We start from the raw sequence: 16,241 nt of genomic DNA on the forward strand, positions 1-16,241 counted from the left end.
GTCTGCTTATGGCTAAACATAAACCACTGGCATTTGTACACTGAATCCTCAAAAATTATGACATTGCATTTGGAATGTAACTTTTAATTATATACATGTCTAGCTTTAGACCTCTAGTGTGCATTTTTTTTTTCTGATTCTGTCTGTTTTGATAGACTTTTGCCCCCTGAATGATTCCCTATTTAAAAAAAAGAATGTAAAAAACCCCTCAAAGCTGTGCCTATGAGTTATCAGGATTTTCTTTTACTTTTTACAGTTTGATAGTAGTGAAAACCGATCAATAAGGAGAAACTTAAAACAAGATGACACCAAGCTTCTCAGAATCTTTGTACTGATATTCTTTGTACAGGTTATTTTGATCATGTGGCACACATATAGTACTCTATTAAGAAAGCAATGCAGCATTTTTTCAATAAGTCATTGACTCAAATTCTTGCTGAGACAAAATTTCAGACAAAATCTACATAAATCTATGTAGATTTAATTTGGCATATCTTAACTTTTTTAAGATATAGGCACTGGGTAGGAGAACACTTAATGAGCTTCCTTTCTTAGACTATAACTTTTAAAAGTCTTAAAAAAAAATAGTGTGCTTGTTTAGTGATCTTGCCTTGGGTATCTTTTGCAAACGATATTACCAGGTACACATATATTCACCAATAATCCTCAAAACAATTTTCATTAGACACATCAGACAAACACATACAGATAACTGTAAAGCAAATGATCACTTTTAAACTAATCATATGTTCCTTGTTTAAAAACAAGGTATTTTATAAATGAAATATTTTTTTACGTTCCATGAATTCTAGTATAACTTGGCCACTCACAAAGCTAGTTTTTATTGTCAAAAAATATTTTTATGGGAGCAAAGAAAAAAATAACAAAATTAATGCTAATATCTTTATTTTTATGAAGAAAAATTTGGGATAAAAGGTTTCCACACAGAACCAGGATTATTTTATTGCTATTTTTCATGCGGCTAAGATTACAAGTTTAAAGAACAGAATTTCCAAGTCCATACTGTTTTCTAATATGCTAACAAATAAGAATTCAGGCTCACGGATACAATCAATAGCAGGCTGTGTGGTTTTACTGAAAATAAGTAAAATCTCCATGGTGGATCTTTTTATGAGGCAACAAATACGACCAGTACTGTAAATCTCATGTATGGAATACATTTTATCAGAGGGATGACTAGAACATAACACATTGGTTTCAAAATACTTCTGTGGAAGAAGAAAATTTTTAAATAACTAGCAAATTGCTAATTTTTAAAATAATTTTAAAAGATGTACTACTGTTCAAAGGAGCTGCTTGGAAGCAGACTTTTATGTACATCTGCTTTTTAGCTTATTTTGAACAATTAGCTGGGAATGGTGATGCCAAGCATAAATGAATAGCACAGGAAACACCAAATTATTTGTATTGAAACAAAACATGCTTTACTATAGTAAAATACAAGATTACAGAGGTGGGAACAACTTTGCAGTTCCTCTGGTGAGACCCCACCTGAAGTCCTGTGTCCAGTTTTGTAGAGCCCAGCACAAGACATGGAGTCATTGGAGTGAGTCCAGAGAAGGGTCCAAAGATGATCAAAGGGCTGGAGCTCCTGTCTTGTGACGACAGACTGAGAGAGTTGGGTTTGGTCAGTCCAGGGAAGAGAAAGCTCCAGGGATGCCTTAAAGTGGCCTTCCAGTACCTGAAGGGGGCCTACAGGAAAGCTTAGGAAGGACTTTTTACAAAGGCATGTGCTGATAGTATGAGCAATAACAGTTTTAAACTGGAAGAGGGGAAATTTAGGTCAGACATTAATAAGAAATTCTTTAGTGTGGTGAAACACTGGAACAGGATGCCCAAGGAAGCTGCGGATGCCCCATCCCTAGAAGGGTTCAAGGCCAGGTTAGATGGGGCTTTCAGCAACCTGGTCTAGTGCGAGGTGCCCCTGCTCATGAAGGGGTTTGGAACTAGATGATTTTTATAGTCCCCTGCAACCTAAGCCATTCATTCTGTGATTCTATGAAGTACAAGACCACGTGGGAAGAAGTTTGCAGTTCTACCTGAAGAGTGGGGGACTTCATCCTGAAAAATGTTGGAATTCCACATTCCTCTTTTAGGAGGGGTCTCTCTGGTACAAAACGACATTGATGTCTGTCTGGAGTCAGTTCAGCTGAGTGCCACCGTGACAGCTGGGGCTGGGGCACTTAGTGTGTGTCAAGGGACTGAGGGATCAGGGCTTGTTGCTAATCTTGGCTTGTTGAGAAACTATTACAAGAAAACACAGTATGAACTTCTAGAAAGAACTTTGTCCAAAATAATGATAACCTATCCCCTGACTATATAAAGAGTCAGCAGGAGTCAAACAGTCATAACTTTTTTAACAGGACAGGTTCTTATTTTATTTCCAACTTCTATAGGATAGGTAAAAAATTAACAGTGCAAACAGAGTTTTAAAAGTCTGAGAAAAGTCCTTTTAGTGAGAGATTTAAATTACAGCCTACTTAGCTTATCAGGAGGTAGATAGAGGTTTGATTTGATTACTATGCGTAAGTACCTTTGTAGGACGAAAATACCAGGTGCTTAGAGGTTTTTCATTCCACTAGAAAAATGCAAAAAAAATGAGCCATGACAGGACTTTGAGGTATTTGATGAACATGATGGAAATAGTAGTAACAGTAGCTACCAGTGGGAAGAAAAAAAATCCTTAAGAATAAAGCTCACATTTTATAACTGTGCAGATAATGAACTCTAGAAAAAAAGGAAAAGGTGGATTTTTAAATGTTTTTTATTTTTTTATATTTAACAATAGAAATGACCACAACTCATCCATATATGTATCTATTTTTATGTAAATACACGTTATGTATTGTGCATGTGCATTACATGTAAACATGTACTCCTTATCTGTTATCAAACCTAAAAGTCACATACAATATTTCCACAAAAGATTCTTTGTATACTAATGTAAATACACAAGTCAGTCACTGATATCCTCATTAAACAGATGCCCTAAAGCGGAATTTTTTGGTTTTTAATCAAATTTCTACCTGCTAGTTTGCTCATTATAGCTCTTCTTATAAGCTACGTTTTTGAAGATAAAAAGTGAGTAACTATGGGGTAGTTGTCATGTTTAGCTTTATTTAAGTTAGTATAGAAACCTATAGCACTAGATTAATCAATGTTAACAGTACCTAACCAATAACTTTGGTGCCAAAGTCCATGCCAGCACTGAGTCTCTTCTGGAATCCCCTGAGTTTCCAGTAGGCTCATCCGCTCATCTGCACTGTTTGCAGACAGCCACTAAATTTGTTCAACTATATGTTTGATGTCTTCATTTGTATTGATTTCTCTATGAGAAAAAAAAAGCAAACAAATCACCACCAACAAACAAAATGACAACAAAGCAACAACAAAAACCAAAAGAAAAAACCCCAAAACCAAAATAAACAAAAAACCTCACAAACGAACAGAACATGCTGTCACCAGTAGTAATAAGAAGTACTTCCAGCACTCAGTTCCAGCATTCTGTTTTGATTTTGACTTATTTTTCCCCTCTGTGGTCAGGAGATATTCCTAACTTAATCTTTTCACAGAAACCACTCTACCGAGTCACATGTAATTGACTTTGTCTCTTTCCTAAACTGCCCTTTTTCAAGCAATTTGTTGTTATCCTCAGTCTTTTATCAACAACAAATTGCATTAGTACATGGTCTATACTGCATCTACCAGATATCTAGCAACTATACTAAGTAATACTGGACCAGCCACTTGCTCCTGAGAGAGCAGGTCTAACACTCAAAGAACTGTAAATGGTATGTTTAGAGCAACTTGTATCTTCCTTTTTTCTGGTGCTTGATTCATCTGAAGACAGAATAGAACCAGCTCTAGTACCAGTCACAGTTCTACAGTCTTTGATTGCTTACTTATTCTCTGACCTTTTGCTTTCACAGTTTTCCCTCCTGCCCTTATCAACTTTCTAGTAAATTAAAATATTGCCTTCCAAGTTATTTTTTCACAATCTCCCTCATGATAAAACTCTTCTCTCTCCTTTTTTTGAAATGAAAATGGATGACGCTCAGTGGATTTCCTCTTATAAGGAAATAGCAGATATACGGAGCTTAAGTGAACATATTTAATCTATACTTCTCCAGTTTTTTGTTCTGCTTTTGATTAAATTCTTTGGATGTTTGTACCTCTATAGACATACATTTCTGATGAAATGCATGGTAAAGGCCTTTGAAAAGTGAACTCTTTGTGAAGAGGCATAAAAACTGGGATCTCTTTCAGAAACCATCATGAACATTTCTTCCTCCTCTTGCTCTTTCAGCTGCATGTAACTCACCTGTCAGATGAATCTGTGAATAATACATATTTACAAAAGGTGATAATAAAAATAATACATTGCTAACGGGTTATGATTCACTGATCAAAAAATTGTTTTTTCTTTTTAAATATTATACTTCACTAGCTTGCTGCTCTTTTGTGCAATAAATGATAGTTCCACAGTCTATTTGAGTTTAGAATCTGGAGGGAAAAAATGGAACAAAAATTGTATTGTATGTATCTAGTCAAGTTGCAAAGCTACGTAGGCCAGTACTTTTTCAGTCTGGCGATGTCCCAGAGTTGACCCATTGACTGTGCCATTCTTTTTCCTCTGAAATGTTGATAATGTTTTAAATAATTTAAATAATTTCTTTTAATGAGCCATATGATGTTTCATAATCAAAACCAATTGACATATAGTATCCCTGTGGTTATTGTTCCTAAAGACAAATCCTATTCCCTGGAATGGGCTGCATCTGAAACAAGATGTTTCAGTCAACAAAAATATCAATTTTAATGCATGACCTCCTAAGACAGAGCTATTTGGGATTGCTAATATATTTGGTTTGATTAATGTATTCAACATCCTCAATAGTGATACAGAACACAATAGACTCCTGATGCCAACCCATATCTGACAAAATGGGAACAGTAAATCAAGAAAACTCAGTGGAGATTTGTAGCAGAAAATCAGTTTTACTTTTAACTTAAAACATTAGGGAAAACAATTCAGAAACAAATGGCTTATGATTCAGAAGCTCTTAAAACTGACAGCCAAGTACACAAGTCAAATGACATCAATAAAGGTTATGGGAAACAGCAGATGACTCTGAAGTAATTTATTTAGGAAGCATCCATATAAATTAATGATCTGATTATTATTATTATAAATTAATATTTCTTGTCTAATACAATGTAATGTGAAAAGTTTATTATTATCTTGTAAATACAATGTCAATACAATAACTATCTAGAATAAGTTTATACTTAAAGACCAGGCTGGATTTACAGCATGTGTGAAGCAGAGTGCTGCCATCTGAAGCTCTAAACAGTATTTACACCAGAGGGACAGTATCACAATGTAGAAATGAGTAAATTAATCTCTTGATCTCCCGGATCAAACAGTGAAAAGTGAGAAAACCTAAACTGTCATCTGAGAAACCTGTTTACCCTTCTTTTCCTTAAATTGTAACAGTGGAATAGGGTATGTTTTATTCATTTTTTAGCTCTCAAAAAATAGTTATTTTAAGTTTTAATTGTTTGGTTCAAAACAATAAATATATGTTCAAATTCAGTCAGCTTAAATTTTGTTGAAATTTTTCAAACACTAAAGAGTCATTGCTTTATTATTTTTCTTTTTTTAATTATTGTTTTATCATCCTTAAATGAAGTAGAAATAATTTAAAAAAAAATTAAAAGCTTAGTTACAGTGAGGAATAAACAGCCTTTTGTCCCAGTCACATGAAAAAGCTCCATAAAAATAGCTATCTCTAAAAATTTTCCAGACTGTTGTCAGGAACCTTTATAAACCAATAAGGATAAATCACCTTTTTAAGCCATTCAATACTAAGTTTTCAGATTATTCATTAAAGCATATTCAACAAGTGTAAATGATTTAATTTCATATATTTCTCTGGACAGATTAATTTTGTTCGGAGTACTTAGTATAGTCTGAGCTTTAAAAAAGCAATCATACACAATATCTGAGTGTAAATTTCTTCCTCAATTAAAATAAAATCACCAAAGTACAAAATAATTTTGGAATTTGCTAAAGCAAAATAGTTTCTGATGTCAAAGGAAATACAGTGTATAAGAAAGCATGAATTTCAATATTTTTCAGAACTTTTTTTGCTTCAGGGGAATAAAAGGAAAAGCTAAAACTCACCGTAGAATATTTTAATCACTGCTTAAAAGAAAAGACACTTCCTTTTTCTATAGTTTCTCACTCTGAAGAGATTGTGCTTTGGGTCAATTTCAAGAACAGAGGATAAGATCTGACTTTTTAAAAATCTTGACTCTCTCCTCTAAACTCCTCTCTTCTCCTCTCCTCAGTTACGTCATGTATTTCATCCTTCCTCAATCAATATATAACACATCCTAAAGCTACCTCTAAAGATCCTGGATAATATGAATCCTATCCTGCAGATCTTAGAAGAATGAAGAAAAATATCTTCTCAGGGACTGATTTTTTTTCTACTGGAACTTCCATAAAACTTTAAATGTTGGAAAACTCATGAGTTTAAAGTGCATTTAAATATTGTCCTTTTCAATCTCAATAGCAGTGACTTGTAGGTGAGAAGGTTATTAAGAGAATTGAAGGTCTATAATAAGTAAAATACGAAAATTACGTTTCTTTTAAAAAGGTTGGTAAACTAATTCAAAATACATTACTCGCAAACAGCAAACATCTACTTTATAATATGGGATTTGTGGTGGATTTTAAGAACTATTTACAACTTTCCCATAGCACTGCTCTAGTGCTTTCCATTCATACATTTTTATGCTTGTCTCAACTTTGAAAACCATGATGAATGGGAACAAAAGATCACCACTTTCTTTCACTATAATAAAAAATATGTTTAATCTCTTATGATGGTGATGAAGGGGCCCAAATGAATTTTGTTTGCAAACGATAATTAAGCCTATGAAGATTATATAGCATAAAAATGGTTATTTACTTAGAATGAGGACAGTAAAGAAAACATAATAATATTATAAAAGTGTAACGATTTTATTGAAAATCCAATAAAATTGCTGTGGAAATAAAATTGCTTATTTGTGCTCAAGGACATTGAATTGTACCAAAATATATGAAAACATTAAGAAAAGTTATAAAATCATTATGTGCTCTGCAGCTGCACTCTAGTGTTAAAGGCACTCAAACTCACTTTAAAGTAACTTGCATGAGTAATCAAAGTGGTGTGGCAGCAGCAGAACAAAGCTCAATACAGCCTGAAAAATCTTTGAAGACATTGAAAAAACATCAATTAATGTCCAGCTTTTTGTCCATCTTAGTGAGTTAGCTCATTTAAAACTGACTTTAATATGCCTGTACTACTCTGCAGCCTAGACAAATTTTTCACTATTGGACAAGAAAGTTCTTGGGTGATAAGAGTAATCAATTAAAGCACAGCATTTTTTTTTTATGCAATCACTGTCTTCAGGAACAGATTTGTTGAAAAAAAAAGAACAGGTTGGATTAAGTGGCACAGAAAACAGAGAAACACTTTCACTAAGATATTTTCATGGCTTTGGGTAGTCTATATAGGTATCTAAGAATGTGAGATCAAATATAGTCAGAGAAAACTATGAAAAGTTTATAAAAATCCAAAACTGAATCAAGTTATAATTACTCATTCTAGAGCTAAGTTATAGATAAGCCATAAAAAAAAAAAAAAAAAAAAAAAGTTAATCGGCTTAAAATAAGTTTAAAATTTTCATTAGTGCACAGATCTATTCCAGTAAAGGAGAGATGATAGCTTCATTTGATCCCACTCTAGATTTTCCAAAGTATCAGAAAGATTTATTTACAGTAGATACAGGAAAAGCTCTCAAATGATACAATATTATCTGAAGCAAACTTAAATATTCTTAATAAACCAGTCCTCAGTAAACTTAAAAGTTAAAGGATGTTAAAGCATCTGACTAGGATTCAAAAGTAATTTTACATAGATTTGTTGGTATTTAAGATGAATCTTATATGGTAGGAGATAAAGCAAATGTCCTATGGAAAACCAACTATTCCAGAAATGAAGTAAACAAACATACTATCCTAGATTCATAGAATGGTTTGGGTTGGAAAGGACCATGAAGATCATCTACTTCCAGTCCCTACACGAGCCAAGACAATTCCCACTAGACCAGCTTTCTCAAAGTTACATCCACTTCTGGCTTTGAACATTTCCAGGAATGGAGTCACCCACAGCTTCCCTGTGCAACCTGTTCCAGTGTCTCACTACCCTCACTGGGAAGAATTTCTTCTGCATAGGCAATCTAAATCTATTTTCTTTCAGTTTGAAACCATTCTCCCTCATGCTATCACTACATGTTCCTGTAAAAAGCCCCTCCACAGCTTTCTTGGATGCCTCCTTCAGGTACTGGAGGGCTGATACAAGGTCCTCCTGGAGGCTTCTCTTTTCCAGTCCTTAACAACCCCAACTCTCTCAGTCTGTCTGCACAGGAGATGTGCTCCAACCTTCTTCATGTCCCTCCTCTGGGCTTGCTCCAACAGGTCCTTCTTAAGTCCTTCTTATGTTGAAGATCGAAGAACAACATCAATGCTGTTAAGAAACAGGATTGTTAAGAAACACACAGTGTTTCATTGAGTAGAAGTGAACTGAATATGTTTCTTGTTGGGCTGTTGATGCTTGACCAACTGAAGTCAGTAGAACTCTTTCATTTTACTTTATCAGGTTTTGTAACATATTCAGAGTTGTGGAATATGAAGTTTCTATTAGATCAAATACAGCTGAAGTTATAATGTACAGGTCTTCTTATCTGCATTCAACAAAGTTGGGTAGACATAATTAGAATGAAATTAAACCCATGCTAAAGGAATTGCAGTTGAACATAGACTGCATCTACATGTGTGTGCTGGCAAAGACCAGTAGTGAGGTTTTGAAGCAAGGCCCCCATTCATCTCTGCTCCCCAGGCTGTGCCTTGAGTCTTTTCTGAGACGTCTAAACATGATGCTCCAGTCTGGACATGCATGAAGGTGATCGACTCTTCCTGGGAGTGAAGGCTCCAAACCAATGATTCACCTGTTACATAAGTTCAGAGTTTGTGTGTGGAACAGGCATGATTCATGGAGATACGATCCTGACTAAATTTAACCTGAAGAATCTCTAAACAAAGTGTAAGTATACGGACCTGAGAACCAAGTGCTTTGATCCACTACTTCACCAAATACTTCTTAGCATGGAAATAGATATTTAAGACTCATTTAGATTCTAGCAAGATGAGATACAGATCATATGAGATAAACTTGTATGCAACTGGTCCAAAATCAAAGCCCTGATATGGACAAGGAACAAAGTTTTGCTAAAAGCATCAATTCCCATATTCAGATTGAGAGCAATGATGGAAAGGGGATGAGTTATTGTTATGGAACACATTTGCAATCTTAAGTGGAGAACACTCCATGGAAAGAGAAGAGAAATAAGGATATCCCTGTTACCCAAAATATTTCATATTTGAATGTGATGAGTTAGTCCATGTTTGATATCCAAAGAAATGGAATGAAGCCTGCTGGCTATGCTGAAAGTTCTTCCCCTCATTCAAGTACTTCAATAAAAAGATTTCTGCTGTCTTTAAGTTTACTATAAGAAATGCTGATTAAAAATTAGTATTTTTCCCATATGAGCTTTGCTACAGAGAATTATCATTATAGCCTTTAAATTTTCATGATATCCTAAGGAAAATAAGATATGAGGGGATTTTTTAAAAACTCAAAAGAAATGAGTTTCTACTTTTAACTGAAACTTTAAGCTTTTCGATTTTAACTTCTAGCCAATTCTTGCTTAATAAGTCTTATGTACCTGCTGTTCTATGTAGAAAAACACAAGACTAGTTTTGGTCAAGCTTGATTCAGTGGACTAATCTGATTCAAAGGAGGAGCTAGAGAGCTTGGAAAATCTTTTAATAAACTAATTCATAAATGTCTAGAAGACAGGATGATTTGATACTAAAAGAAGAAACTAAAGTATTTTTCTGATGTTTATTTTTAAAGTCAAAGAATCAGTGGGGTATATCCAACTAAAACACAAAGGTACATGCTTAGAAATATGTATTTGTATTCATAGACACAGACTATATTCCTATAATATAAAAAATTCTCACTGTTTAAACACATTTTAAAGGTATATTTTTAAGGAAATATCCACTTGCAGAGCCTCAGAATACTAATATCTCAACATTTTAAACTGAATTTTATGCAGTTATATTTATTCCGTAAATCTCCCTGTCTCATGAAAAGAATTTAAGAATTTCAAAATTTGAAAAAGAATTTGCTCATTTACATCAACTCAACCTTTGTCTTCTTACTTTTTTTTTTTCACAGCATGCTCTTCAGATGTTTGTCCAGACTTAGTTTAAAAATTTCAGTCACAAGTTTTTCTTTATTTTAAATGACAGTCTAATAACTATAATCACTATTACCTTGTTTGAGGAAGACAGTTCACCATGTGCCTAATTTTAAGCCTTCAAAAGTGTCATTGACTTCAGTCAGACTGCGAGACTGAACATTATTCCTGTGTTAGAATGCCTTGTCAACTCAGACTGCTATCAGGATAGAAACCTCATCAGATCAGACAAAGGAAAAATTGATGCAGACCTAAACCACTTAAATATGTATTAAAATTGACAATGGTATTCCCTCAAAATATCATGCACCATGATTATAGTTTCTAAATATTTTTGATATACAGACACAGTAAGAATATCGTCAACATAATATGAAAATCAGTTTTAATTGATTTTAAACAGTTAGCATAAAAATCGCAAAGTTCTTCCAGTAGTCATCTAGTAAACCTGAAATGTGTAATCAAATTTTACGTATGCACTAGTATACTTGGGGATCTGTATCAGCCTGGTGAAAAACCATGCCAATTTATTAAAATGATAAAAAGGAATATTTAAGGTGCATAACGAAAGTATGAATAAGTGGATCGAGGATTAAAGAAATATCTTATTACAGTTCTAATACTCCATTTAGTGAAAATAGTCTTTATAGCATATCACAGATTCACAAGGAAAAAGTTCCAGAGTTCTGTTTTTACAATCTTGAATAACACATTTATGTATATTTGTTGTAGATGTCTGTATTTTTAGTTTCTTCTGAAACTCTCCAGTTTTTAAAAAGAGTCTGTTCCTGAATACAATAGGCTAAATAAAATCAACCAATCTAAGTGGTCATTCCTTTAAAATTTGGAGGTCTGAATTGGACTGGTAACTGAAATATGGATATTTTAGTCAAAGGTTTATGCAGTACTATTCTCTTTGAAAAAAACAAAACTAGAAAAATGGCCACAAAAAACCAAACCAAAACAAAGGACAGAAAAGATTTTTTATTGTGAATTCTGGTGAATTAAACAATACTACTGATGAAGATACAAAGGGTCTCAGCTTGGCATTTATGCCAGTCTGGCCATGCAATAGGAATTCATTCAGCCTGCATTCATCCACTTTATCTTGAATCCAGAGCCTGGCAGAAAACAGAGAGGGGAAAAAAAAGGTTGGTGCAATCTGCTTTTGTTAAGAGGCTTTATCTAGGGGAAATACAATTGTGTGAAGCAGAAAATTCACACAATAGTCAGACTATTTTCTAAAAGATTATCTGTTGAGCAAGCATGTATTTGCTGGAGGGGTTCTGGTACTTGGTAATAGATGAGAAAAGTGATTGGGAGGGAGAAATACGTTGGTTAAGAGAATGAGACTGTGGGACATGTGACAGGAATAGATAGAAGGGTAGCTGAGAGATGGAGTACAGGAGGAGGAAAGCAAACCTCCTTGATCCTGTTCAGCAGTGGCTGCTGCACTGTCTGTAGTGCCTTTCCTTGCTGCTGGCTTTCTAGGGTCTCCCCTTTTAACAGGGTGCCAACTACTTTGAGTGAAATTGAATGCTAATTATTAAAAATATTGGCAGCTGCTTGACAGACCTTGCCTTATAAACTATACTTGAGGGAACTGTGCAGCTCATTCTGCTCTCAGTTTTACCACAGCAGATTTGACTTCATCACAAATCTGGATGTTATTTTTTTTTTCCAAGGAATCCTGTAGTCCTTGCATTCATGCTAGAAAAAGAATTTCTGTTGATATTCCAGAAAAAACTAAAATAGGATATTTGGCTATTAGAGAGCTGCTGTTTCCTCACAGTCAGTGCATTTTGCTGGTGTTCCTCTAGGGACACTCAAATGCATTGCCACGGGAAAAACTCTAATGTAAACATATAGACATCAAGCTGTGTTATAGCATCTCTCTGTGGAGAGGGTCTTCCTGAAGTAGAAGTGCAAGGTGTACACAGGCATTAGCATTAAATAAAAATAAAAATATAAAAAAAAAAAAAAAAAAAAAAAAAAAAAAGAAATGTATTTGATGATCCACAAAGTGTTCTCAGAAAGGGTTACATTTTATTCGGCCTGCATGAAATATAGATAAATTCTGTTAGGCTTTTGCTTTTGACTATATTAGCACATTCTTTTGACAAAAGAGAGGATAGCTGCTTTGCATTTGAGACTAAGAAAGAGGCTGCTTGTGGCTGTTCTTGCAAATGTCCTGCACTGGTGTGCACTCTTGACTTATCTGGGAATTGTAAAGCTATGCAACTGATACAACAGAAATAAATTATCAACAGAGGGAACAAAAAATATTGAGAAACCAATAGATCTAGTGAGAGGGGGCTGCTAGAAAAAGGATCATTAAGATGGAAACACTCAAGGCAGTTTTATCATGAGTAACATTTAAGGCCATAAACCCCCCAATGGGGAAAGGGTAAAGAGAAGAAGTTTGTTTATCCGGGAGAGCAGAGGTAGTGTCAAAGAAGATCAAGAAAAGAAATTAAAAAGGAAGAAGCAGATGCAATTGAGGATCTTCAGTAATGTGCCTGTTGGAAACCCTGTGCTTGATCCCTGCTGCTCAAAGCAGAACAATAAATTTTGATTTTTAAATTTATTTTAAGATCAGGGAATCTGAGATCAGAGAATGCCTCAAGCATACATCCTATCAGAAGGGACATTCTGTCTTGCTCATGCCTTAAAGTCATTGGCCTAGACTCATCATGCCTAATCTTTTACAAGGAAAGAATCCGAGATGATGGAAGTGACTTAAATCTTTCATAGGATGAATTGTCTTTTGGAGGTGGCCACTTACCTCTCTAAAAGGAAGCTGCAGCTAACAAAACTAGTAACAAAAAGTCTCGGGTTCTTCAAGGTGCATGAGATGAATGTGAATAAAAATATCTTTAGCTACTGCCTTTAGGTTTATGCCCAACAGAGCTGGATTTTGAGAAGTGTTTAGCCTCCATTCATTTACCATAAGAAAGCCAACAGAAGATGATTATCCCTGCTGATGTCTTGAGAGAGCATGGACGATAACTTCATGTGGAAAAATAGACAACTAGCAGCCAAGCCTTCATGGATGTCAGTCCTCTTGTGCATAGAAGTTAACAGATAAATGACTGAGATTACAATTATAATCACAAGGAACTGCATATCAGGGTATGCACCAACACTGCATCAAATAATTTTCTAATGTGAGAATTTCAGTCCCAGTTGGAAATTTCATTAATGACTCAAACATCCAGTTTTATTTCTTCTATCTCACAGACAGGGTGATCATTCACGAGGCTCCTGCCTGTTACTGTCAGAGGATAGTTCACAGTTTATAAAACATTCAATTTCTTTTGATATAAAAAATGGTTAAATCCAAGCTTCAGTTAATAACTTATTTTCACCAAAGATCTGCTAAATAAACAAAGCATAAAATTAATTACATTTTAATTAAATTTCTGAAGTTAATCACTGTAGAGAGCCACAGATAATATAGCATGTGGGGGGCACTAGATAACAGATTACAACACATTGCAAGAACATGGAAACTCACGAGGATTTTAAATTACGTAAAACTGAGGAAAACCAAACTTGTGTAAGTAAGCTCTGATCAGAGTGTCATTGTGGACAAATTATGAAAAATATTGCTGAGCTTTCCTAATGTTTGTCAGAGCATTATAAGGTGATAGAAGATCTACAGCTCTCTAAATTTTCAGAATTTTGATGGTCTGCCAGAAGGATACATTTCTTTCTTGTTATTTTGACTCACCTTTGATCTTCTCATGGAAAAAGGGGTGCCTAGCTTCCTTCTGAAAAAAACAAGAAGGCATCCTAACATATTTAAATGTAGGTCTCATCAGTTAAACTAAAAAAGCAGTAAAATGCTTAGAGTGAAGTATAATAATGATGGCCATAAACCGTCTTTCAATTTTTGCCCAGGTATCTTGAAATCCACATTCTGTTTTTAGTACATTCTGATTTCCTCTGAATAGCTATTTCTTCTTGACTTAATTTTATTTATTTTTTCCTTCTCTCTGGAAACTTTTTCTTGCTTTTGTCAGCAACCGGTATGACAGTTGCTATATCATAAGGATCTTGTCTTCCCACTGTTCCTATCATTGTCCAGCTTAGCTTCTGCCTCTAGTTCCTCAGTCTGGAGGAACTCTACAAAGTCTCTAGATATTTTTCTATCATTCCTTCTATTACAAATTTCAACATTTTTTTTTCTTATATGAGATAAAAAATACCTGGGTTTCATGCTGTTGTCAGTACTGTAAGATCTTTTTTTAATCCTAAAGAGGCCCCATACAGTCACAAGATCTACAAAAATGGTTGCAGTTAGTGTAAGTTGTCACCATGTATTGGACTGTGTTAAACATTGACAGCAGACTGAATTTAATTATGATATTATGACTTCTTTTCTTGGAGTTTCAGAGTGCCCATGTTAAGTGATAAATTAATGCTATAAGGTTTTGTTCATTAATTCAATCCTTACAATGTCTCCAACAATGATGTCTTTTACTTGCCACTAATTTTACAGTCAATCAGGTTCTTTGCAGGTGTTGTTTCAAACTGAAGTGGGACCTCTCACACACCATATATCCATATTGTCCTTCCATTTTAGCACAATTCTCCTGTCCTATATTTTTGAAATATCAGCAAAGACCTGATAAGGATGCCAGAGAACCTCCTTTTCCCATGTATAATTGTGTCTTAAGTGTCTATATATATATACTGGTCATGATCTGACAGTATTTTATGAATTACATTCATCTCTTCTTGGCCAAAATTTACCAAATGTATTCACTTAAATACAACTTTAAAAATATAAATGTATTCACTTAAAAATCATCTTCTCACATTCTGCAAAATGAAGGTCTCAGTCTTTCTAAAGCATATACAAGACAATTTGAATTGATGCAGTTGAATGAAAAAAATTGAGGATGAGATGGCAGAAAAATCTAGAACAGTATTTTTTCTGTGCTCATTGGTCTATAATGAGTTATTGCATAAAAGTTTGTTGCTCGACAGGAATATGAAACTATTTTTATTTTTAATGAATAACCAGCCACAAATATCTGCTTACTATTAAATCCAAAGAGGAACTTCTCTGATTATTGATTGATTGTAGGTAGGTTATTAAATTACACTATTTACTTCACAGCAAAAATGGTACCACAATGTGAGTATCAGATACTTCAATGCAACTCATGCATACGTGGTATAAACTTGCAAGTACTAATGAACTTAGCTTCTCTCTCTGAGATGCATTATCAGCTTCTATTTTATTTGAAAGCTGCTCTTGAGTATCTGGGCACACACAATTATTGATTTTCCAAGATACTCAGCAATGTACAGAACATGAGAGCTCTAAGAGATTGAGTAGTCCACTCTTGAATGCAAAGCAATTATGAGAATAACAAATCAAGTAGACATAAAGAAATTGAGAGGTGAAAATATAACATTGAATGAAATGGTCAAACATGGTAAAAATTTTAATTAAAAAATAATCTTATAGGAATATTATTGTCTATAGAAGGTATACATGGTGTTTGTGGCTTTAGTGCATACTTTGAAAATCATGTTTATTTTACTTCTGCAATAAAATAGTTTTTTACATAGAAGCCTATTTTTATGCACCAATTTCCTACGGATTTCTAAAACAAAAATAAAGATTATGTTGTGTTTTTTTTAAGATATTGTTTCTGATTTTAGATCGTAATCTCTACTGAGTCATACTCATCTGTTCCATTTTAGATGCACTTATCTGTACTGAATCAAATGGGGGATTTTGCTTGCTAAATCAATAGCAGGAGATTCATCTGTGGCTGCAAAAATCTTTATTACAGAAGTCCAGAAAATCAGTAGGAAGG

Source organism: Heliangelus exortis, chromosome 1 (assembly GCF_036169615.1).
Source record: "Heliangelus exortis chromosome 1, bHelExo1.hap1, whole genome shotgun sequence".
Taxonomy (NCBI): domain Eukaryota; kingdom Metazoa; phylum Chordata; class Aves; order Apodiformes; family Trochilidae; genus Heliangelus; species Heliangelus exortis.